Source organism: Eubalaena glacialis, chromosome 17 (genome assembly GCF_028564815.1).
Source record: "Eubalaena glacialis isolate mEubGla1 chromosome 17, mEubGla1.1.hap2.+ XY, whole genome shotgun sequence".
Taxonomy (NCBI): domain Eukaryota; kingdom Metazoa; phylum Chordata; class Mammalia; order Artiodactyla; family Balaenidae; genus Eubalaena; species Eubalaena glacialis.
In genome coordinates this window covers 43,470,923-43,494,804 of record NC_083732.1, presented here as the reverse complement: position 1 = coordinate 43,494,804, position 23,882 = coordinate 43,470,923, and the positions used below count along the sequence as shown (strand labels likewise).

Genomic DNA, 23,882 nt, shown 5'->3' with positions numbered 1-23,882 from the left:
GAGAAAAAGAAAGGCACTGAGAAAATATTTAAAGACATTATAGTTGAAAACTTCCCTAATATGGGAAAGGAAATAGTCAATCAAGAACAGGAGGCGCAGGGAGTCCCATACAGGATAAATCCAAGGAGAAACATGCTAAACACATATTAATCAAACTATCAAAAATTAAATACAGAGAAAAAATATTAAAAGCAGCAAGGGAAAACCAAGAAATAACATACAAGGGAAACCCCATAAGGTTAACAGCTGATCTTTAAGCAGAAACTCTGCAAGCCAGAAGGGAGTGGCAGGACATATTTAAAGTGATGAAAGGGAAAAATCTACAACCAACATTACTCTAAACAGCAAGGATCTCATTCAGATTTGACAGAGAAATTAAAACATTTACAGACCAGCAAAAGCTAAGAGAATTCAGCACCACCAAACCAGCTTTATAACAAATGCTAAAGGAACTTCTCTAGGCAGGAAACACAAGAGAAGGAAAAGACCTACAATAGCAATCCCCCCAAAATTAAGAAAATGGTAATAGAAACATACACATTGATAACTACCTTAAATGTAAATGGATGAAATGCTCCAACCAAAAGACATAGACTAGCTGAATGGATACAAATACAAGACCCGTATATATGCTGTCTACAAGAGACCCACTTCAGACTTAGGGACACATACATCCTGAAAGTGAGGGGATGAAAAAAGATATTCTATGCAGATGGTGATCAAAAGAAAACTAGAGTAGCAATTCTCATAACAGACAAAATGGACTTTAAAATAAAGACTATTACAAGAGACAAAGAAGGACACTACATAATGATCAAAGTATCAATCCATGAAGAAGATATAACAATTGTAAATATTTATGCACCCAACATAGGAGCACCTCAATACATAAGGCAAATGCTAAGAGACATAAAAGGGAAAATTGACAGTAACAAAATGATAGTATAGGGGATTTTAACACCCCACTTTCACCAATGGACAGATCATCTGAAATGAAAATAAATAAGGAAACACAGCTTTAAATGATACATTAAACAAGATGGACTTAATTGATAATTATAGGACATTCCATCCAAAAACAACAGAATACACTTTCTTCTCAAGTGCTCATGGAACATTCTCCAGGATAGATCATATCTTGGGTCACAAATCAAGCCATGGTAAATTTAAGATAATCGAAATCATATCAATTACCTTTTCTGACCACAACACTATGAGACTACATATGAATTACAGGGAAAAATCTGTAAAAAATACAAATGCATGGAGGCTAAACAATACACTACTTAATATCAAGAGATCACTGAAGAAATCAAAGAGGATATCAAAAAATACTTAGAAACAAATGACAATAAAAACACAATGACCCAAAACCTATGGGATGTAGCAAAAGCAGTTCTAAGAGGGAAGTTTATAGCAATACAATCCTACCTCAAGAAACAAGAAACATCTCAAATAAAAAACCTAACCTTACACATAAAGTAATTAGAGAAAGAAGAACAAAAAACCCCCAAAGTTAGCAGAACGAAAGAAATCATAAAGATCAGATCAGAAATAAATGAAAAAGAAGTGAAGGAAACAATAACAAAGATCAATAAAACTAAAAGCTGGTTCTTTGAGAAGATAAACAAAATTGATAAACCATTAGCCAGAATCATCAAGAAAAAATGGGAGAAGACTCAAATCAATAGAATTAGAAATGAAAAAGGAGAAGTAACAACTGACACTGCAAAAATACAAAGGATCATGAGAGATTTTTACAAGCAACTATATGCCAATAAAAGGGATAACCTGGAAGAAATGGACAAATTCTTAGAAAAGCACAACCTTCTGAGACTGAACCAGGAAGAAATAGAAAGTATAAACATACCAATCACAAGCACTTAAAAAACTTCCAACAAAAGCCCAGGACCAGATGGCTTCTCAGCCGAATTCATCAAACATTTAGAGAAGAGCTAACACCTATCCTTCTCAAAATCTTCCAAAATATAGCAGAGGGTGGGAAACTCCCAAACTCATACTATGAGGCCACCATCACCCTGATACCAAAACCAGACAAAGATGTCACAAAGAAAGAAAACTACAGGCCGATATCACTGATGAACATAGATGCAAAAATCCTCAACAAAATACCAGCAAACAGCACATTAAAAGGATCATACATCACAATCAAGTGGGGTTTATCCCAGAAATGCAAGGATTCTTCAATATACACAAATCAATCAATGTGATATACCACAATAAAAAATTGAAGGATAAAACCATATGATCATCTCAATAGATGGAGAAAAAGCATTCAACAAAATTCAACACCCATTTATGATAAATACCCTCCAGAAAGTAGGCATAGAGGGAACCTACCTCAACATAATAAAGGTCATATATGACAAACCCACAGCCAACATATTTCTCAATGGTGAAAAACTGAAACCATCCCCTCTAAGATCAGGAACAAGACAAGGGTTCCCCTCTCACCACTATTATTTAACATAGTTTAGGAAGTTTTAGCCACAGCAATCACAGAAGAAAAAGGAATAAAAGGAATCCAAATCGGAAAAGAAGAAGTAAAGCTGTCACTGTTTGCAGGTAAAATTATACTCTACATACAGAATCCTAAAAGCTCTACCAGAAAACTACTAGAACTAATCAATGAATTTGGTAAAGTAGCAGGATACAAAATTAACGCACAGGAATCTCTTGCATTCCTATACACTAATGATGAAAAATCTGAAAGAGAAATTAAGGAAACACTCCCATTTACCACTGTAACAAAAAGAATAAAATACCGAAGAATAAACCTATCTAAGGAGACAAAAGACCTGTATGCAGACAACTCTAAGACACTGATGAAAGAATTTAAAGATGATACAAACAAATGGATAGATATACCATGTTCTTGGATTAGAAGAATCAACATTGTGAAAATGACTATACTACCCAAAGAAATCTACAGATTCAATTCCATCCCTATCAAACTACCACTGGCATTTTTCACAGAACTAGAACAAAAAATTTCACAATTTGTATGGAAACACAAAAGACCCCAAATAGCCAAAGCAATCTTGAGAAAGAAAAATGGAGCTGGAGGAATCAGGTTCCTGGACTTCAGACTATACTACAAAGCTACAGTAATCAAGACAGTATGGTATTGGCACAAAAACAGAAATATAGATCAATGGAACAGAATAGAAAGGCCCGAGATAAACCCACACACATATGGTCACCTTATTTTTGACAAAGGAGGCAAGAATATACAATGGAGAAAAGACAGCCTCTTCAATAAGTGGTGCTGGAAAAACTGAACAGCTACATGTAAAAGAATGAAATTAGTACACTCTCTAATGACATACACAAAAATAAACTCAAAATGGATTAAAGACCTAAATGTAAGGCCAGACACTATAAAACTCTTAGAGGAAAACCTAGGCAGAACTCTATGACATAAATCACAGCAAGATCCTTTTTGACCCACCTCCTAGAGAAATGGAAATAAAAACAAAAATAAACAAATGGGACCTAATGAAACTTAAAAACTTTTGCACAGCAAAGGAAACCATAAACAGAATGAAAAGACAACCCTCAGAATGGGAGAAAATATTTGCAAATGAAGCAACTAATAAAGGATTAATCTCCCAAATTTACAAGCAGTTCATGCAGCTCAATATCAAAAAAACAAACAACCCAAACCAAAAATGGGCAGAAACCCTAAATAAACATTTTTCCAGAGAAGATTTACAGATTGCCAATAAACACATGAAATCATGCTCAACATCACTTATCATTAGAGAAATGCAAATCAAAACTACAATGAGGTATCACCTCACACCAGTCAGAATGGCCATCATCAAAAAATCTACAAATGATAAATGCTGGAGAGGGTGTGGAGAAAAGGGAACCCTCTTGCATTGTTGGTGGGAATGTAAATTGATACAACCACATGTATGTAGAACAGTATGGAAGTGCCTTAAAGAAAACTAAAAAATAGAACTACCATACAACCCAGCATTCCCACTACTTGGCATATACCCTGAGAAAGCCATAATTCAAAAAGAGTCATGTACCACAATGTTCAATGTAGCTCCATTTACAATAGCCAGGACATGGAAGCAACCTAAGTGTCCATCAACAGATGAATGGAAAAAGAAGATGTGGCACATATTTACAATGAAATATTACTCAGCCATAAAAAGAAACGAAATTGAATTGTTTGTAGTGAGGTGACTCTATGACCTAGAGTCTGTCATAGAGAGTGAAGTAAGTCAGAAAGATAAAAACAAACACCATATGCTAACACTTATATATGGAATAAAAAAAAAAAAAACAAGTTATGAAGAACCTATGCGCAGGACAGGAATAAAGACGCTGATGTAGAGAATGGACTTGAGGACACAGGGAGGGGGAAGGGTAACCTGGGACAAAGTCAGAGAGTGGCATGGACTTATATATACTACCAATTGTAAAATAGATAGGTAGTGGGATGCAGCTGCTTAGCACAGGCAGACCAGCACAGTGTTATTCGAGCACCTAGAGGGGAGGGTGGGAGGGAGATACAAGAGGGAGGAGATATGATGATATTTGTATATGTATAGGTGATTCACTTTGTCATAAAGCAGAAACTAACACACCATTGTAAAGCAATTATTCTCCGATAAAGATGTTAAAAAAAAAAAGAATTGGTATGTTTAGCTATTGATTCTATATAAAAAAAAGAAACTAACAGTCCAGAAAGGGAGGTAAATACATGGAAAATGTTTTCTGGTAGATGAGAAGTCCTATAATGTAAGTTATGAGCAATGTCTCATAGAGGAAGTAAGGATAATCACTTAAAACCATATTAAGATATGTCAGTGAAGATTTGTCTGAGATGATTATATTTAAGCTGAGCCCTGAATGACATACAAGTGTTGTCATATAAATGGTGTTAGAAAGGGCCTTGAAGGTCTCAAGAATGGCAGGTACACAGTTGTACAGCCAAGTCCATTGCCCTACCAGATACCAGACAAGTCATGCCTAGCACACAGGCTGCTGCTACTCTTAAGGAGATAAAATGTTGGAGAGAACTAGCACAATGCCTGGCCGGAGCAGGTGCTGGATTGAATTTTCTTGCTTCCTTTCTCAGTATTAGTTTAAAAAGCTGTGTAGCATAGCACTTAAGAGACTGTATACTTGAGTCCAACTCCTACCCGCCAATTCCTAAATATGAGATTCTAAATAAGTCGCTTAACTTTCAATATGTTCATCAGTATATTGAGAAGTATAATATTATTTATTTCATAAAATGCTGATGGAGATCAAATATATGAATACATGCAGTAAGCTTTGAACAGAGTTTGGCACATAGTAGGATAATAAATATTATTACTGTTTTTAATATGAAGAATTTTCAATCTATAATTTTAAGGATGTTATAATCCTAAATTTATTAAGTGAATTGTTTCTTAGATTTGCCAGGTACAAACACAGCTGGAAAGATTTAGAGTAAACAGAGTAATGGCTTCCTGTCTGTAATGGTTGTGAAATAGTAAAACATCATCAAAAGGGACTTTAGATTGTCTTTCCCAGCATTACAAAAGAATAAATTCGATTTTTCTGGAAGGAGTAAGAATGATGTGTTGAATAAGCAGGCTAAATGAGTTAACATCTTAAATCCTTTCTATACTCATGATCCTATTATTTAGAAAATGCAAAAAAATATTTAGTACAAAATAAAAAGTAAATGGAAAATCTCTTATTTGGTCTGCAGCTGGTTTTTATCATTTGTGAAGACATAAGACTATGTGTTTCCAGAATGTACCAGTATGATAATAAAAGACTCTGTCACTAAACACCCCCACCTATGCCACCCCATGCTTGTGCAACTGTTGAACTAAAGAGTCGTATATCCCCACATCCTCCAGGGCAGAAATCTTGTCCTGTGGTTGTTTCAGAAAAGTAAAGCTTGGGGAAATTTCCAAAGGTAAATGGATGGGGGACAATCCCAGACTCCTCTAAGTTCTTGGAAAAAGGAATGGGCAAAGTGCCCATTATGGAGAATAATAAGAGCTACAGGGAAAAGAGAACAATGGTTTTTAAAGTGCCATAATTTTTAATGAGTGTTTGCTTCCCCAACAAAAATGCTTATGAGTGTTTGTTTCCCCAACAAAAATGCTTTGTTTCCCCAACAAAAATGGTTCCACCTTGCCTTGAAATTAACACCTCATTGCTATACGCAAGCAATCAATTCCTCTCCTGGCTGCTACCGTTTTATGGCTAGAAAATTCTTCCTTGTTTTGAAAAGTAACAATAATAGTGCAAACTTACATCAGTAACATTAGCGTTTCTTTGTAAAATGAGACATTTAATGTATCTTATAAATAGATGACAGAAATGGAAATAAAAATATTCCCAGAGCAGTCAGTTCAGTCACAATCAGATAGTGCATGAGTTCTACTCACAGAGGTCCCTACTGTGTTACAAAACCATTAAAATAAAACTAGAAAATCAACAACAATAAAGTTATGCAGAGGGAAAGAAACCAGACAAAAATAATACAATGGATACATTTTTATAAATCTCTAGAAAATATAAATTAATCTATAGTGCTTAGTGGTTGATGAGAAGGGGGTTTCCTAAAGGAGTGAGAAGAAGGTCAAGTGTCAGGGGAATAATTTAAGGGAGTGACAGATATTTTCATTATATTGATTGTTGTGATGGTTTCATGGGTATATCCATATGTCAAAACTTACTCCAAATATGTGGAATTTATACTTCGATAAAGATGTTTTTAAAGAGCCCATAATGTAATCTACAACATAGAAACATATCACATTACATCACTGTGGTGTAAAAGTACACTTTATACTAGCAACATAAAAGAAATAGTAAGGGAGAAGAGAAATAGGAATGATTTATCTTACATGAATGACAATGAATGAGAGGTATTTGAATGCATTATGACTCACATATGTACAGTTTACTTAAAAGGTGATCAAACCACTACAAGGCAACGTCTGTTTATTTTGATGAAGGCAACCTACAGTAATGAATGCACCATTTTTAATGCAAGAAAGATCAAGTAGACAAAAATAATAATAATATTAAAGACATAACAACATAATCAGTAAGGTAGACATTAAGAAACACTTTTTCCCCCAAGTGCTCATGAAACATTCACAAAAATTTATTATATATTAGGTTATAAGGAAAATGTTAGTAAATTAGAAAATGTAGAGTTATTACAAATAATAATCTCTGACCACAATGCAACAACAGTAGAAATTATAGACAAAATTGAAAAAAAAAGCCTCATTCATTTGGAAATTTAAAACCCTTTTCCTAAATAATTGTTGGGTGAAAGGAGAAATATGAACTGAAATCACAAAAGTTCTAAAAAATATCAATATTGAAACACAATCATAATCTATAGAAAATATTTCAAGCAATAAGCATAGGAAAATTCATAGTCCTAAATGTTTTTATAAATAAAAAAAATTTTAAGTTATAATAAATAAATTGAATTCCTAGCTCAAAAACTAGAAAAATAATAAACTAAAAAAATAGCAAAAGGAAGGAAATAATAAAGATAAAAGCAGAGATACCAATAGAAAAAAAAGATCTACTATTTCAAAATCCTGTTATTTAAAAAAATAAAGAATTAACAAAATAGACAAACCACCAGCTAATTTGTTCATGAAGAAAGGATAAAAGCACAAATATAAAAATAAGAAATGACAAAGGGGAAAAAAGATTAAAATAAGAGATTATTTTAAAATCATAAGAAATTAAAGACCTACATACAAATGAATTTGAAAAGCTACACGAAAATGATAATTTTCTACAGAAATTTTCTAGCAAAATTCCAATTGTCAAATTTGACAAATTAGAGATAGAATGCTTAAACTGATCAACTTTTGTAGAAGAAATAGAGTACATTATCAGTAAGTCACCCCACAGAGCACCAGGGAGCAAATGATTTCAATGGGAGATTCTTTAAAGGAGGATTCTACAAAACCTTCAAAGACTAGATGTTCCAAAAGTGTGATACATTGCTTAAGAGCATTGGAAAAGAATGTTAAGAAGAAAGAAAAGCATTGATAACTAGATCTGATAAAGATAGTACAAAAATGAAAACTATACACCAATACCACTGAAGAAGAATAATGCAAAAGTACTAAATAAAAATTTAATAAACAGAATCCAAACCACAGTAAGAATAAAATATAGGTGTGGCCAAGATAGTGGAGTAGGAAAACACTGAACTCACCTACTCCTATGGGCACACTAATATTACAACTATTTACAGAGCAACTATCTATGAGAACAACCTGAAGAGTAGCAGAAATGATGTTCCACAAACAGAGATATAAAAAGGAAACCACAATGAATGGGTAGAAGGGACAGAGATGCAGTACAGTCAGGAACCACACCCTAGGTAGGCAACTCACGAATGGGAGGACAATCACAATTGCATGGGTTCTCCCCAAGAAGTGATGGGTCCTAGTCACACATCAGGCTCCTGAGCCTGGGGGTTCTACACCAAGAAAATGAGCTCCCATAATGTCTGGCTTTAAAGACCAGGAGGACTTGCATACAGGAGAGCCCAGAGAGTTGTAGGAGCAGAAACTCTCTTCTTAAAGAGTGTTTGTGAAGTCTCACATGTTCCAAGTCCCAGCATGAAGGCAGTGATTTAAAATGAGCCTGAGTCAGATCCAACTGCTGATCTTTGAAAGTCTCCTAGAGAGGCAGGAGGTAAATGGGGACACAGATGCTGGGGTCAGCCATTTTTTGGAGCTTGTTCTACCACAAAGACACTGGTGCTAGCAAGTGACATTTTGAAATCCTCCCTCTAGTCTATTAGTCCTGAGGGCATACTTATCCACCAGTGGGCCAGTACCATCCTGGGCCCACGACAGCTAGCCACCTGGGGATGCAGCCCTGCCCAACCGTGACACTGAACCACCCCAGGATCTCCCAAACTTCATGGCCAGCTATCCCACAACCACTACATGAAGCAGGTTCTTAAAACAACCAGGCCAGTGGCTAGGCCCACGTATACCCTAAAAGGGCCAACACAGCTCATATAAGAGGAAACCTTCAATCATATAGCTCTGGTGACCAGAGAGGAGTGTGCTGCTGAGCCCCACATGAAGTCTCCTACATAGTCACTTCTCTAAGATACAGAAACATAACTGACCTAATAGATAGAAAGAAACACAGAGATTTGGGCAAAATGAGGAGACAGAAGAGTATGTTCCAAACAAAGGAGTAAGAAAAAAGCCCAGAAAAAGAACTAAACAAAGTGGAGATAAGCAATCACTTGATAAAGAGTTCAAGGTAATGATCATAAACATGCTCAATGACCTTAGGAGAAGAATGGATGAACACAGTCAGAATTTTAACAAAGAGTTGGAAAATATAAAGATAACCAAAGAGAGATGAATAATAAAATTAATTAAAAATACACTAAAAAAAAAAAAAAATCAACAGGATATTAGATGGTACCAAAGAAACGAATCAGTGAACTGGAAGACAGGTTAGGGGAAATCACTCAAGCCAGACAGAGAAAAGAAAAAAACGAATTTTAAAATAAGGATAGTTGAAGAGACCGCTGAGACAACATTGGGACAACATCAAGCAAAGTAACATTAACATTATAGGGATTCCAGAAGAATAGAGAGAGAAAGGCGCAGAGAACTTATTTGAAGAATTAAATAAATTAGAAAATTTCCTAATCTGGGAAAGGAAACAGAAATCCAGGTCCACGAAGCACAGAGAGCTCCAAACAAGCTGAACCCTAAGAGGTTCACACTAAAACACATTATAATTAAAATGTCAAAACTTAAAGAAAGAATTTTAAAAGCAGCAAGAGAAAAGCAACTAGTTATATACAAGGGAACTCCCATAGAGCTATCAGCTGACTTTTCAGCAGAAGTTTTACAGTCCAGAAGGTAGTGGCATGACATATTCAAAATAATGAAAGGAAAAAAATCTATGACCAAGAATACTTTATCCACCAAGGATATTTTTCAGATTTGAAGGAGAGGTGAAGGGTTTTACAGACAAGCAAAAGCTAAAAGAGTTCTGTACCATTAAACTGACTTTAAAAGAAATGATAAAGAGACTTCTCTAAGTGGAAAAGAGAAGACCACAACTAGAACTAAGAAAATCACAAAAGTAAAATCTTATTGGTAAAGATAAACATATAGTAAAGACAGCAGATCAACCACTTATGAAGCTATCAGAAAGGTTAAAAGACAAAAGTAGTAAAATCCTCTATATCCATAATAAGTAGTTAAGAGATACACAAAACAAAAATATGCAAAATAAGATTTCAAAGAAATTAAGTGTGGGGGGGATGAGTAAAAATGCAAGGTTCGACTGAGTGAACTGATGAGGATGAGTATAATTTTTGTGACTTTCTGTTTGAATTTAAAAAAAGAAAAAATCCCACAAGGACTCAGAGGCAAAGAATATACAAATCAATTTTCACTGCAAAGTAAAGGCGCTGTTACAGTGGAGGATTACTGGACTGAATGTCAATATTATGACATAGTATGAGTGTGTTTCATGTTTGGTAATTGCAATCATTGTTGCTTTTGTTGTGGTCATCCATGTACAATGCTTGGTGTCAGTCTATTCATCTCTCGTAAAAATAAAATACAGTGTGTGTGTGTGTGAAAAAAAAAATGCAAGGTTCTTCAAATACATTTGAACTTAAGAGATCATCAACTTGTTATATATGAACCTCACGGTAACCAGAAAACAAAAACTTATAATATATACACACAATAAAGGAGAAAGGAATCCAAGAATAACACTAAATATAGTCATCAAATAACAAGGGAAGAGAGCAAAAGAAGAATAAAGAAACAAAAAACAACTACAAAAATAATCAGAAAACAATTAACAAAATTGCAATAAGTAGATAACTATCAATAATTATTTTAAAAGTTAATAGACTAAATGCTGCAGTCAAAAATCCACTTCACAGAGTGGCTGAATGGGTTAAAAAAAACAAGACTTATATATATGCTGCCTACAAAAGACTCATTTCAGAAATAAAGACACCCACAAACTGAAAGTGAGGAAATGAAATGAGGAAATGAAAGTAAACAAATGAAAACGAAAAGAAAGGTGAGGTAGCAATATTTATATGACACAAAATAAACTTTAAAACAAAGACTGTAATAAGACACAAAGAAGGAAACTACATGATGATAAAGGGATCAATCCAACAAGAAGATATAACAATTTTAAATATATATGCACCTAACATAGAAGCACCTAAATACATAAAGCAAGTATTAACAGAAATAAAGAGAGAAGTTAACAGTAACTCAATAATAGTGAGAGACTTTAACAACCCACTTACATCAATAGACAGATCATTCAAACAGAAAATCAATAAGGAAAACTGGCCTTAGATGACACATTAGACCAGATAAACTTAATAGATACACAGAGAACATCCCATCCAAAAGCAGCAGAATGCACATTCTTTTCAAGTGCACATGGAACATTCTCCAGAATAGATCACATGCTAGACCACAAAACATGTCTCACTAAACTTAAGAAGATTGAAATCATATCAAACAGCTTTTCTGGCCACAATGGCATGAGACCAGAAATCAACAAGAAAAAAATGCAAAACCACAAACACGTGGAGGCTAAACAATATGCTACTAAAAAACCAATTATTCACTGAGAAAATAAAAGAGGCAACCAAAAAATACCTGGACATAAAAAGGAAAAACCGTGATCCAAAATCCATGGAATACCACAAAAGTAACTATAAGAGGGAAGTTTATAGTGATAAAATCTTACCTCAGGAAACAAGGAAAATCTCAAAAACAATCTAATCTACACATAAAGGAAGTAGAAAAAGAAGAACAAACAAAACTCAAAGTTAGTAGAAAGGAAAAAATTCATAAAGATCAGAACAGAAATAAATGAAACAAAATAAACAAAATTGGGACAAACCTTTAGCCAGATTCACCAAGAAAAAAAGAGAGAGGACCTAAATAAATAAAATAAATAGAAATAAAAGAGAAGATACAACCAACACCACAGAAATACAAGAGGTCATAGGAAATTACTATGAACAATTATATGCCCATAAAATGGACAACCTAGAAGAAATCAATAAATTCTTAAAAAGTTCAATCTACCAACTCTGAATCAGGAAGAAATATAAAATATGAACTAACCAATTATCAATATTGAAATTGAATCAGTAATTAAAACAAACAAATAAATAAAAGTCCAGGATCAGACAGCTTCATAGGTGAATTTTACAAAATATTTAAAGAAGAGTTAACACCTATCCTTCCCAAACTATTCCAAAAATCTGTAGAGGAAGGAACACTTCCAAACTCATTCTATGAGGTCAGCCTTACCCTGATACAAAAACTAGGCAAAGACATCACTAAAAAAGGAAATTACAGGACAGTATCACTGATTAAAAATGATGTAAAAATTCTCAACAAAATAATAGCAAACCAAAATCAACAATACAGTAAAAGGATCATATACCATGATCAAGTGGGATTTAATCCATGGATATAAGGATGGCTCAATATTCACAAATCAATCAATGTGATACACCACATTAACAAAATGAAGAATAAAAATCATATGATCATCTCAATAGATGCAGAAAAAGATTTTCACAAAATTCAACATCCATTTGTAAAAATCTCAACAAACTGGGTATAAAAGGAACATACCTCAACATAAAAAAGACCATATACACCCCACAGCTGACATCATACTCAATGGTGAAAAGCTAAAAGCATTTACTATAAGATCAGAAATAATACATGGATACACACTGTTGCCACTATTATTCAACATAGTATTGGAAGTTCTAGCAACAGCAATTAGACAAGAAAAAGAAGTAAATGAAATCCAAATTATAAAGGAAGAAGTAGCAAATGACATGATACTGTGTATAGAAAATCCTAAAGACACCACCAAAAACTATTAGAACTAATATAGGAATTCAGTAAAGTTACAGGATAGAAAATTAATATACAGAAACTTGCTGTTTGTATACATTAACAATAAACAATCAGAAAGAGAAATTAAGAAAACAATCTCATTTACAATTGCATCAAAAAAGAATAAAATACCTAAGAGTATATCTAACCAAGGTGGTAAAAGAACTGTCCCCTGAAAACTATAAGACTGATGAATGAAATTGAAGATGACACACACAAAAAAAATTGTAAAGATAATACTGTGCTCACAGATTGGAGGAATTAATATTGTTAAAATGATCAGACTACCAAAGGCAATCTACAAATTCAGTCTTTATCAAAGAATCAATGGCATTTTTCATAGAACTAGAACAAGTAATTCTAAAATTTGTATGGAAACACAAAAGATCCAGAATAGCCAAAAAATCTTGAGAAAGAACAAGAAAACTGGAGGTATCATGCTGCCTGATTTCAAACTATATTACAAAGCTGTAATAATCAAAACAGTATTGTACTGGCACAAAAATGACACATACAGATCAATGAAACAGAATAGAGAACCCAAGACCTCACACTTATATGATCAAGTAATCTACAATGAAGGAAGGAAGACTATATAATGGGGAAAAGATAGACTCTTCAATAAATGATGTTGGGAAAATTGAACAGCTAAATACAAAAGAATCACTCTAGACTATTTTCTCACATCATATACAAAAATAAACTCAAAATGGTTTAAAGATTCAAATGTAAGACCTGAAACTATAAAACTCCTAGAAGAGAACATAGGCAGTACATTCTTTGACATCATCCTTAGCAATATTTTTTTGGATGTCTCCTCAGGCAACGGAAATAAAAGCAAAAATAAACAAATGGAACTACACCAAATTAAAAAGCTTTTGTATAGCGAAGGAAACTATCAACAAAGCAAAAAGGAAGCCTACTGATGGGAGAAGATATTTGCAAATATATGTCTGATAAGGGGTTTATATCCAAAACATATAAAGAACTCATACAACTCAATATCGATAAACAAACAACCCAACTAAAAACTGGGCGGAGGACCCAAAAAGGCATTTTTCCAAAGAAGACAAACAGATGTCCAATAGACACATGAAAAGATGCTCAACATCACTTATAATCAGGAAAATGCAAATCAAAACTACAATGAGATACCACCTCACACCTGTCAGAATGGCTATCATCAAAAAGACAACAAATAACAAGTGTTGGCCAGGGTGTGAAGAAAAGGGAATCCACATGAAATGTTGGTGGGAATATAATTTGGTGCAGCTACTATAGAAAACATTATGGAGGGTCCCCAAAAAATTAAAAATATAATTACCATTTGATCCAGTAATTTCACTTCTGGGTATTCACTTGAAGAAAACAAAAACACTAATTCAAAAAGATATATTCACACTAATGTTCATTGCCACATTATTTGCAATGGCTAAGATATGGAAGCAACCTAAGTGTCCATCAACAGATGAATGGATAAAGAAGATCTGGTATGTATATACAATGGAATATTACTCAGCCACAAAAGAGAATGAAATCTTGCCACTTGTCACAACATGAATGGATCTAGAGGGTTTATGCTAAGTGAAATAAGTCAGACAGAGAAAGACAAATACCTCATGATCTCACTTACATGTGGAGTCTAAAAAGCAAAACAAAGAAAACAAAATAAAAACAGACTTATAGATACAGAGAGCATATGGGTAGTTGCCAGAGGAAGGTAGGGTGGGAGGTAGGGAGCGAAAGAGTTTCAGGTGATTAAGAGGTACAAACCTCCAGTTATATAATAAATAAGTCACAGGGATGTGATATACAGCGCAAGTAATATGGTCAATAATACTGTAATAACTTTCCATGGGACAGAGGGACTAGACTAATCATGGTGATCATTTCATAATGTATACATATGTCAAATCATTATACAGTACAACTGAAACTAATTTAATATTGTACATGAACTATATTTCAATTTTAAAAAAGAATAAAATACACCATGATCAAGTGGTATTTATTTGAGCAATATGATGTTGGTTCAATATTAGGGAAGCCATTCATATAATATACCACATAATAGATTTAAGAAGAAAAAAATCATATACTTGTCTCTATATATGCTGAAAAAGCCTATAACAGTATTCAACACTTTTTCGGATTTCTATTCAAAACACAAAATTATAAAACAATAAATAATTTCTTAACATAATAACATATATAGACTTTATTTTTAAGGCCAGCATCTTAATTGAGATGCTAATGGCATTTTGAGTAAGCTTAAGAAAAAGACAAGAATGCCCATTGTTTCCACTATTATTTAACATTATAATAGAGGTATCATCTAATGCAATTGGACAAGAGAAATCACAAATTATATGAATTTGTAAAGAAGTAAAAATATCTCTAGAAAATACTAGAGAATCAATGAACAATAAAATGAATTTAAATAATGAATTCAATAAGGTATCAAGATATATATAAAAAATCAATAGCTTTCATAGACACAAACAATAACTAACTAGATGGCATAATGATAAAGAAAGCCTCATTTGTAGTAGCAACAAAGATGATTAAATACATAGGAATAAACTTGACAGAAATGTGCAAAACCCACGAGAGGAAACACTTCTGAAAGACATAGAATTATGGTTGAACAAAAGGTAAGGCATCCCTGTTATTGGATAGAACAACTCAACATCATAAATATGTCAGTTTAACACAATCCCAATAAAAATATCAACAAACTTTTGTATGGAGCTGGACAGGGTGATGCTAAAGTTTATAAGGAAAAACAAACATATAGGAAGAGCAGGAACATACTAAGAAATAAAAACTACAAAGGTGGATTACTGCTGCAAGATATTAAACCATACTATAAGTCTCCATCTCTAAAACAGGGTGGTACTGCCACGAGGATTTTATGTATAGACTAATAGAATAGAATAGAAAGTCCTGAGCTAGATCTAAATAAATATGGATATAATGAAGGTTGCATCTTAAAACATGGAAACAAAGATGAGCTTCTTAATAAATGTTGCTGGCATAACTGGCAAGCCATGTAGAAAAAAGATAAAGTTAGATCCATCTCATGCCACACACAAGAATAAACTCCACACTGATCATGAAACTAAATGTAAAAGAAAAATTATATATAAACATATATATAATAGAAAATAATTTAATAAATTAATGTGGAAAAATATGGTGAATTCCTCTGTAAACTCAGTGTAGGAAAAAGATTTCTAATGCTGACTCAAAATCTAGAGGCAAAAAAAGAAAGAATTCATCAATTTGACTATATAAATTTTTTTAATGGCATGGTAAAATAAAGTTAAAGAAGAACTGTCAAATTAGAAGAAAACATTTGCAGCATATATCACAGATAAAGGACTAATATGCATAATACATAAAGAACCCATAAAATTTGAGAGGTAAAGGACCAAAACTGTGATAGAAAAATGGGAAAGATATATGAAGAGACAATTCACAAAACTGATATAAATGGTCTTAAACATATGAAAAAGTGTCAAACCTCTCATAATTTAAGAAACACAAATTACCCTTGTAATATAATTTCTCACCTACCTGATTGGCTAAAATTGAAAAGTCTCACAACACATTCTGTTGGTGAGGCTGAGGGAACTCTCATACATTTCCATGGGAATGCAAACTGCTACAACTCCTTTGGAAAGGAATTTGACAATATCTAACAAATGTACATATGCAGTGACTTTTTGGATCCAGGAATTCCATTCTAAGACTTCACCTTGAACAGATACCATTAACATTATGAAAATTCATGTGCACATACATAGCAGCATTGTTTACAATTGCAAAATATTGGAATCAACCAAAATGCTCAAATATAGATGTGTTGAATCACTATGATATATCTATATAATTAAGTACTATGCAGCAATAAAAAAGCATGAAGGACCTTTCTATGAGCTGACATGGAATGATTTCTAGGATATATTGTAAAATAAAATAAAATACAAAAGAATACTACCTTTCATATGACAAAATGTGGCAAATAAGAAAATACACATGTATCTTCTCATTGTGCAATAAGAAAAACTAGAAGTATAAACCTGGAATGAATGAGATGGGTTACCCCCAGAAGGTGAGTGAGACTAGGATAGAAATGATGAGGATATGGGGAGTGAAGTGTGAGGAGACTGAAATTCTATGAGTGTGCCTTCTTTTAAAATGCCCTCTTGATATAATCATAATTAAAATCAACAAATGTCAGACTCAATTATTTTTTTTAATCACAAAATTATTACCTGGCATAATGTTTGCTATTTCTTAGGTTTCAGATTCCTGAACTAATATAGGCATATCTCATTTTATTGTACTTTGCAAATACTGTGTTTCTTTTAAAAATTGAAGATATGTGGCAACCCTACATCAAGAAAGTCTGTGTCATTTTTACAACAGCATTTGCTCAATTTGTGTCGCTGTGTCACATTTTGGTAATTCTCTCAATATTTCAAAAATTTTCATTATTATTATATTTGTTATGGTAATCTGTGATCAGCGATCTTTGATGTTACTGTCACAAGCCTCTGAAGGTTCAGGTGATGGTTAGCATTTTTTAAGCAATAAAGTATTTAATTAAGGTATGTACATTGCTTTTCTAGACATAATACTATTTAATACTTAATAGACTATAATATGCTGTAAACATAACCTATATTTGTACTTGGAAACCAAAAACTTTGTGACTTGTTTTACTGCAATATTCACTTGAAGACCTGGATCCAAAAGATCCAACAGACCATAGGGTTTTGGTTGACAACAGACAGATGGCTTTGGAGGTCAAATAAAGTCCAGCCATTTGTTTAAAAATTGGCTAAAATATAGGTCACATGTCTAGGATCAGAGCTAATGACAAAGGAAAGCAGATGCTTGAAGTAGTTACAAGACAAAATATGTAACTCTGGATCAGATCTTACAAGTAATAAAAGGCCATGAAAACCAAACTATTTTTACTATCTTTGATAATATCCTGTTTTAATCTTGTGATTCTATGGAGTTTCATTCTGGGAAATGAGACATTTATTTTTATGTTACTAGAATTCTGGCATTTACATTTATATTTTATTATCATTTAAATTATTAATCCAGGAAGCAACCTAAATGCCTATTGACAGATGAATAGATAAAGAAGATGTGGTACATATATACAATGGAATATAACTCAGCCATAAAAAGGAATGAAATTGGGTCATTTGGAGAGACGTGGATGGACCTAGAGACTGTCATACAGAGTGAAGTAAGTCAGAAAGAAAAAAACAAATATCGTATATTAATGCATATATGTACAATATACAAAAATGGTTCAAATGAATCAGTTTGCAAGGTAGAAGTAGAGACACAGATGTAGAGAACAAATGTACGGACACCAAGGGGGGAAAGTGGCAGCAGGGGGGTGGTGGTGTGATGAATTGGGAGACTGGGATTGACATATATACACTAATATGTATAAAATGGATAACTAATAAGAACCTGCTGTATAAAAAAATAAATTAAATAAAATTCAAAAAATAAAATAAAAGAGGTTGCTGGATCTTATTGCTAATTATATATGCTCTTAGACTTTTAAAAAATACTAAAACTGCTTGTTCCTAAAACTACTTGTTCCATGCTGAATGGGATAAGAGAAGGTCCAAACCTAGGAAAAATCATAAATTCAAAGAGAAATATGAATGGATAACAATGGGACCAGAAGAAGTAGTGATAATATCTTTGCTGTGTTAACACAGAGATTTTTATTTTAAATGAACATAAATTAAGGAAAATCTATACCAAATCTATGGCAACATATCCATGTCTGAATCACCAGTTCACATAGCTGATTATTTCTGAGATGGACACAGATAATAGATTCATGAGGGGGACTCACATAGGCCAAGCTAGGAGGAAAAGGCCACTAACCTTGCTTTTGCAAGTCTCAGAAATAGGCTGACATCATTCATGTCATGTTAAAAATAAATAGCAAAGGTTATAAGGTACCCAGGCAACAGGTTTGTATTTCATGAAAGCACAGACTCAGCCACAGAATATATCTATTGGCCTTCTAGTCTGATAATCTCCTAGGTAAAGCTACCACTCAGATGATCTGTTTTCTGAGGAACTGTGAATGCTGGAGTTCTTTGTCTTACATACTTAATTCTTCCATCCTTTTTACATAGCTAGAAGGCAATGTAACTCTAAGAATTTTAATGTTTCTTTCCCTCTAGGTTATATTTTTCTTCCTACCATCCAATTACAGGCAATCATCAACTATTTTTCTCTCTTCTTGTAATTTACACCATCTTTGACCTTGTAAATAATGTTAATACTGTAAAATAGAGCCTCTAGCAACCCAGAAAACAGCCACCAAGGAAGTTAATGTATACTTAAGCCAGTTTAAAATGAGAGAGTAAGCCAAAATGGCTATCAAGTAGGCAATCCATGTCTAATAGTCAGTACTTGTCTACATTTATTTTATTTTCACTTCTGAGTTATCTAATTTTGACAACTGATTAGAAACAGTAAATTACACCGTCTGATATTTTTTTATCTTCTAAATTTATTTATTTATTTATTTTTGGCTGTGTTGGATCTTTGTTGCTGTGTGAGGGCTTTCTCTAGTTGCGGCGAGTGGGGGTTACTCTTCATTGCAGTGCGTGAGCTTCTCATTGCGGTGGTTTCTCTTGTTGCAGAGCATGGGCTTTAGGCATGTGGGCTACAGTAGTTGTGGTATGTGGGCTCAGTAGTTGTGGCTCGTGGGCTCTAGAGTGCAGGCTCAGTAGTTGTGGCACACGGGCTTAGTTGCTCTGTGGCATGTGGGATCTTCCCAGACCAGGGCTCGAACCTGTGTCCCCTGCATTGGCAGGTGGATTCTTAACCACTGCACGACCAGGGAAGCCCCCATAGTTTGATATTTTGAAGAAACAGATAAACTAGAGCAGATCTGGCAACAACAAATATGCTTGATGCTGAAAGGGGCAGACTGGTACAGATCTGAATACCAAACCCTCACACCAGCAAGTCTATGGCACAAACTAAATACCATTTGTTAACTGATGTAGACAGTAAAATCATAAGATCTGAAAATTGGGAAGGATCCTAGCAATCTAGTCATGTCTCCTTCCCATTGTAGGAATTTTTCCTACATTATCCTATGGTGATGATCTGATCACTGTGTGAATACAAGGACTACATCATTGCCTTACAAGGAAGCCCATTCCCTTTTAAAAAACATTTTAGAGAAAGCTCGTTCTTGAAAAGTCAAGAACTCCTTCCCTGTAACTTCTATTTATTGATTTTAATTCATTTATTCAACTGGCACTTATAAAGTAACTACTCTATTTAGTAGACAATATTTTCATAAAGATAAAACACATCTGCCCTTTATCCATGTAGAGAGACAAACCCATGAACAAGAATAAAAATAAAGCAACAGAGTAAGTGGCCAAGATGGGGGAGTAGGGAGACCCTGAGCTCACCTCCTCCCACAGGCACATCCAAAATTACAACTATATACAGAGCAACTATTGATGAGAAAGACTGGAAGACTAGCAGAAAAGATCTTCTACAACTAAAAATATAATGAAGGAACCACAATGAGATGAGTAGATGGGTGGAGACACAGTATAGTTGAGACTCACACCCCTAGTAGGTGACCCACAAACAGGAGGATAATTACAATTGCAGAGGTTCTCCATAAGGAGTGAGGGGTCTCAGTCCCACATCATGTTCCCTAGCCTGGAGGTCCTGCAGTGGAAAGAAGAGCACCCAGAATGTTTGGCTTTGAAGGCCATGGGGGCTTATTTTGGGGAGCGCCAGAGGACTGTGGAAATATAAACTCCACTCTTAAAGAGCACACACAAAATCTCACACACTCTGGAACCTAGGGCAGAAGCAGTGATTTGAAAGGAGCCTGGGTTAGACACATTTGCTGACCCTGGAGAGACTCCTATAGAGGCAGGAGGTAACTGGGACTCATCCTGGAGACATAGACACTGGTTGCAGCCACTTTAGGGAGCTCATTCTACCATGAGGACACTGGTGCTGGCAAAGGCCATTTTGGAATCCTGCCTCTAGCTTATTAGCACTGGAACCCAGCCCCACCCACCAACCTGTAGGCACCAGTACTAAGATGCCTCAGGCCAAGCAGCTAATCAGGCAGGGACACAGCCCCAACCACCAGCAGCACTGCTGCATTAAGACCCTCTGAGCCCATAGCCACCGTGGGACAGGTCCTACCCACAGACGGCTGACACACCAGTGCAACCATACTAGCCTGAGGCCACACCCCCCATGTCTCACAGCCAGAAGTAGGGACCCAGCCCCACCCACCAGTAGACCAACATCAACTCTGGAAAACTCAGGGTCCTGAAGCCAGAGACCCTGGGACCCAGCTCTGCCCACCAGTGGGCAGGCACCAGCCCTAGGACTCACTGAGCCCTGGCACCACCCATTAGTGGGCCAGTACACCAATGTCAGATACCCAGGGCCCTGCAGCCAGAGACCCTGGGACCAAGCTCCACCCACCAGTGGGCCCACACTAGCCTCAAGAAATGACTTCAACCACCAGTGGGTGGACACCAGCCCAAGGACCACCGTGACCCTGCAGCTTGCGATGTCATGACACATCCCACCCACCAGCAGACCAATGTCAGCACTGACACACCTTGGGCACCTCAATCAGCCACCCCAGGAACCTGCCCCACTCACCAGAAGGTTGACACCAGTTTTGGACACCCCAGACTCCCAGCCAACTGTGTCAGGAACAGGTCCTGTCCAGCAGTGAGAAAACTCCAGCTCTGGGACCCTTAGGGCCCTGTAGCCAGAGACCCCAGGACCTGGCTTCACCCACCAGTGAGCTAGCACTAGCCACTGGACCCCCAGGGACCAGGCCCCACCTACCAGCAGGCTGACACCAGCTTTGGGAAACCCCAGACATTGCAGCCAGCCACGTCAGGAACTGACCCCACCCACTAGCAGGACAACACTACATCCAAGATTATTGGGCCCACAACCACCCACCCCAGAACCCAGCTCCACGTACCAGCAGGCCAGCACTAGCCCTGGGACCACCTGGGGATTTGCAAACAGCCACATCATTACCAGGCCCTGCCCACCTGCAGCAGGCAGTTTTCCCAAAAGGCAGGGACTAGCAACCAAGCTGGACAGACCACCTACAGTAGTCAGCCCACAAAAACAGAAGGATGCATACAGCTCAATAGGGGGCACACCTACAATATATAGAACTGGTGATCAGAGAGTAGTGTGCTGCTGGGACAGATAGGACATCTCCTACAAAAAGCAACTTCTCCAAGGTCAGGAAACATAGCCAACTTACCAAATTCATAGAAATAAAAATAACAAATTAGGCAAATAGAGGTAACAGAGGAATATATTCCAAATGAAGGAACAATAAAAAGAAAAAACAAAGTGAAGTGGAGATATGCAACCTCCCCAATAAAGCTTAAAGGTAATGATCATAAAGATTCTCAGACAACTCAGGAGAAGATTAGATGAACAGAGTAAGAAGGTAGAAGATTTTTAGCAAAGAGTTAGAAAATATAAAGAAGAACCAAACAGAGATGAAGAATACAATAACTGAAATAAAAAAACACACTAGAAGGAATCAACAGTAATTAGAAGAATGGATTAGGAAGCTGGATGACAAAGTAGTGGAATTCACTGAAACTGAACAGAAAAAAAGAATAAAAAGAAATGAGGACAGTTAAAGAGACCTCTGGGACAACATCAAGCATACTAACATTCACATTTTAGGGGTCCCAGAAGAAGAGAGAAAGGGGCAGAGAACTTATTTGAAGAAATAAGGGCTGAAAATATCCCTAACCTGGAAAAGGAAACAGACATCCAGGTCCAGGAAACACAGAGAGTTCCAAACAAGATGAACCAAAATAGGTTCACACAAAGGCACATTAAAATAACAATGTCAAAAATTAAACATAAAGAGAAAATATTAAAATAAGCAGGGAAAGGAAACTAGTTATGTAAAAGAGACTTCCCATAAGGCTATCAGCTGACTTTTTGGCAGAAACTATACAAGCCACAGGGAGTGGCATGATAAATTAAAGTGAGGAAGGAGAAAACCCTACAACCAAGAATACTCTACCCGGCAAGACTGTCATTCAGATTTGATGAAGAGATGAAAAGTTTTAAAGACAGGCAAAAACTAAAAGAGTTAAACACCACCAAAGCAGCTTTACAAGAACTGTTAAAGGGACTTCCCCAAGTGAAAAAGACCACTAGATATATAAAAATTGAGGAAGAAAAGAATCTCATTGGTAAAGGCAAATGCATAATGAAGGTAGTAAATCAACCACATATAAAGCTAGTTGGGAGGTTTAAAGACCAAAGTAGTAAAATCATCTAAACCACCATAAGTAGTTAAGGGATATTTTTTAAAAGTTGTAAAATATGAAACATTAAATGTGGGGTGGGGGATGCAGGACTGTTAGAATGCATTTGAACTTAAGAAATGAACAACCCCAAATAATCACATATACATATAGAGGTTGCTATACATAAACCTCATAGTAACCACAAACCAAAAATCTATGATAGATACACACTCAATAAAAGAGAAAGGAATCCAAAGATAACACTAATGATAGTTATCAAATCACAAAGGAAGAGAACAAAAGAAAAATAAAGGAGCAAAAAACAACACAAAACGATCAGAAAACAATTAACAAAATGGCAATAAGTAGATAAATATTAATAATTACTTTGAAAGTTAATGGACTGAATGCTCCAATCAAAAATCCACTCTACATAGAGTCACTGAATGGATAAAAAAACAAGACCCATATATATGCTGCCTACAAAAGACTCATTTCAGAAATAAAGACACCTGCAAACTGAAAGTGAGGTGTTGGGAAA

The 23,882-nt window shown here is 35.2% G+C and overlaps 1 protein-coding gene across 4 annotated transcripts in view; it reads right to left on the bottom strand.

Moving 5' to 3' along the window:
- Positions 1-23,882, bottom strand: part of SLC26A7 (solute carrier family 26 member 7) — a 198,697-nt gene that overhangs the window by 110,101 nt on the left and 64,714 nt on the right. The window contains exon 1 of one of the 4 annotated variants that reach the window (XM_061171385.1): positions 16,557-16,640. The exons of the other annotated variants lie outside the window; for them this stretch is intronic. The gene's annotated coding sequence lies outside the window, so the exon portion shown is untranslated. Of the gene's footprint in view, positions 1-16,556; positions 16,641-23,882 lie in introns of those variants that run through there. 4 annotated transcript variants of the gene reach the window in all.